The following is a 3,678-nucleotide window of genomic DNA, read 5'->3' as shown; positions in this document are numbered from 1 at the left end:
CATTGTCCTTATTTTAACTTGTGTGTCTTTATGTGGTGGATGGGGTTTGTACGAGGTGGGTGTATTTTTTAACTATGTAAAAGCACTTTGAGCTGCATCTTTTTGTATGAAAAGTGCTTTTTTATAAATAAACGCTGATTTATTGATTGATTGAAGTACATGCACATTCATGCACACGCAGAGACAAATGGGGATACACACACAATGTGTCTGTACATACACACATAGCTTGATGAACCCTCTGATTAGACCAGAATTTGCTCTTTATAGAAACACAGAGTCAAAAACGTCACCGCAGGAATGCACAGAGTTCCGCATTAGGACTGTCAATCAATGCTCTCTAAGGGGCGTGATTGGAGGAAACCCTCCCCTCTCCTCTCACATTTTATAGGAGGGGCGGGGCTAACAGTGACAGTTGGTGACACACTTGGTCACGATATTCCGTCTCAGCCAATAACAAAATTAAATTGCAATAGCCCACGTTCAACCCTTAGAGAGCAGTCACTCTGACATTTTACAACTAAATAAGTATAACTAAAATGTAAAAAGTTGGACAAGGACAAATCAACAGCACTTCTTAATACCCAAATACACATGCATGCAACAGTGGGTTTTTCCGAAAATATCAGCAATCTGCTGATGGAGGCTTCAGATGTAGTTCCAGTGTCGTCTGCCGCAGCAGCTTGATCTCCAACTCAAGGAGTTCAGGGGAGTAAATTAAATGGTTTTCAAGTGCCGGAGTGAAGCTCACATTTACATGTGTCATATCTTTTGCGTGGAGGTGTGTCAGGTGCTCAGTATGCATCACATTTAAAAAAGCAGAGCCATATTTTTTACTGCTTACTATCAGCTATGTACTGTATATACTGAACCCACAGCTACTGACGTCTCTTGTGCTTGCAATGTTGTGTTCAGGTCCTGCACGGGAAATCACCTACTCTTCCACTCCCTCACAGTCACAAGAATGTGTTTAGGTACAGAAACAAATGGTACCATTTGATTTCACAGGAATCTTACCAGGTACTGTAGCACCAAAGGAATTTCATCGGTACCTAAAAATTACAGAATTTGGTATACATCCCTACATATGATCAGATTGGTGATAATTTTTTTTTAAACTCACTGATCGGTGATCAGTCCTAAAATCCTGATCGTGTAAAGCCTACTCCGCCAATCCTGCATAGCTCACCATTAACCCCGCCGCACGGCAGACTGCTGAAAATACGCCTCCCAGTCCTGTAGGCCACCGAAACACTGAGGCCTAATCTTTTTAGATCTCCTTATTGAACTCTTACTGTCTTATGGTGTGTGTCTTACACCATTGATAATGGCCAATCTCCCATGCTCTTTAAGAACCCTACTAGTACCCTAACCTGTGTGCTTTCCTCCATTTTTAAAACATCCTTCAGTGTATACTCATTGACTCCTACCTCTTTTAGCCTCCTCCTCATCACCACTCTCTGTTGTTGTATGCTTACTGCACATAAGAAAAACATGCTCTACAGCAGGGGTCACCAACCTTTTTGAAACCAAGAGCTACTTCTTGGGTACTGATTAATGCGAAGGGCTACCAGTTTGATACACACTTAAATAATAATTAGGGAGATTTTCAAAAGAGCGGGGGGGGGGGGGGGGAGTTTGCTTTTTAAAGAGAAAAATGAAATAATTCAATTTCACAGTGTTCTTTTATTTGAAAAACACATATAAAGTAAAGAACAAATTCCACAGTACCCGTGCAAATGGTAAATGGTGGTAGTAGTAGAATAAATAAAATAAATAACATAAAATTAAACAAAAAAGGCATACATTGCATAAATTATCCATCAATCTATGCAATGTATGCTTGAAATAAAAATAATCAACAAAAGGAAAATTAAACATAGCCTATACAACAACGGCTATAACCATAACAGAAACACTTCCCTACACATGGTTGGATTTCTCCCGATTTCCTCACTGACATTGTCCGGGCGGACCATCCTTCACTGAGCGTCATTTCCGGCCGGACAATAATAACGATTACACCTCTTCTTATGCGGTGTAATCGTTATTATTGTCCGGCTGGAAACGACGCTCAGTGAAGGATGGTCCGCCCGGACAATGTCGGGCAGAAATCAGGAGAAAATCGGGAGGGTTGGCAAGTATGTATTAAACACAAAAAACACTTTACATTTTAAGTGTTTATATATATGTATTGTCATTTCTAAGTTACATGTAAGTGTGATTTAAACAAGAATAGCTAAATAAATAAATCTATATATATAAAAGCTCACTGGTAAGTGCTGCTATTTGAGCTATTTTTAGAACAGGCCAGCGGGCGACTCATCTGGTCCTTACGGGCGACCTGGTGCCCGCGTGCACCGCGTTGGTGACCCCTGCTCTACAGACTCCTCTTCTCGCAGCCCTCACACAGTCCTCTTTGGTGTTTACCTATTTTTTGTCATTGTTTTATTTAATGTACAGTACCCCAGCCTTAATTGTGTCAATATAATTTCTTCTCTTCTAATTGCACTTCTAACCCTTTCAGCTTTCACACTTTTCTGTATTTCACACACTTGTCTTCCTTTACTTCTCCACCCCACCTTTTTTTTGCCACAGTTGAATACTTTTCCTCCAAATTTCACATTTGAGCTCTTCCTTATTCAGATTAACATACATTTTTATGTTGGATTTCTTTAAAGCTCTCTATACCAATTCATGCACCCTTTCATTTCCCTTGTGTCCCTGCAGATAAGCCCAGTAGTTTGTAATCAGTTGCTTTCTTCTAATTTCCGAGAGTATTTTCCCCATTTCTACTTGAACGGCAGGTACAGATAACGTTCTCTAGTTTAATATGCAAGTATACAGTTATTCAGTGCAATGCCGCCACCTGCTGCTGTATAGGAGGTACTTCTTTCCATGGCTTTTTGGTCATACATTTATAATCAGCTGTTTCTGATTCTTTGTCATGTTTGTTTTTTCCCTTTCTACCTTTTGTATACTGTATGTTTATTTGATGATATGTTTTTTTGTTAAAAATCAGTGCTGTCATAGGTAGGCCGTTTCATTTAAGCGGTTGGAGGAACAGAGTACAGCTAAGGCCACGTTTCCAGGTGCAGACCAAAGTGTATTTATTAATGATTTCCAAGTAGAAAAGTATTTACAAAGAAATAGGCAAAAAACAAGGTTAAAACATGTGCAGAGCTCCAAACATAGCTCACATCCTGCAGCACTCTTCTTCAACAATGAAGCAGAGCAGCTTTTATAGGCCGACAGATGATTAAGTCCCAGCCTATTCTGCAGCACAGGAAAATTCTTAAAAACAACAATTTTATTCTTTCACACTATACCTTACAAATCTAACAATGTAAAAACATTTCATTACCTCTACCAAATATATATGTTTTATTAAGTTAACGATATCTACATTAAAACAAACATCTAATTTAGCACAACATTAAAATCAAACACCCCTCCTGCTCCTCACACAATGGTCCCTCCTGGAACCTTCTTAAGGTGCTCCGGCTCTCTGGGGAATCTTTTAGCCGGAACACCTGGGACCAGACCAGAGATACAAAGTAAGTTCATTTATCAGACAATTATACATTTTATATTTAGTTTCACTCATACTTTACTCTCTGTTGCAGGTCCACAACCATGGGAAAAGACAATCAATAAACATCCGTTTTACAAAGATAA

At 39.3% G+C, this 3,678-nt stretch overlaps 1 long non-coding RNA gene across 1 annotated transcript; it reads left to right on the top strand.

Annotated features, from left to right (window-relative positions):
• The first annotated feature begins 3,242 nt into the window (after positions 1-3,242).
• On the top strand, positions 3,243-3,678 carry LOC114465547 (uncharacterized). The gene is made up of 2 exons (XR_003674317.1): positions 3,243-3,557; positions 3,627-3,678. It is a non-coding gene; the product is annotated as an uncharacterized LOC114465547 (long non-coding RNA).

This window comes from Gouania willdenowi, chromosome 6, assembly GCF_900634775.1.
Source record: "Gouania willdenowi chromosome 6, fGouWil2.1, whole genome shotgun sequence".
NCBI classification, from domain to species: domain Eukaryota; kingdom Metazoa; phylum Chordata; class Actinopteri; order Blenniiformes; family Gobiesocidae; genus Gouania; species Gouania willdenowi.
Note: the sequence above shows the minus strand (reverse complement) of the source record. Positions and strands in the feature narration are given on the sequence as shown.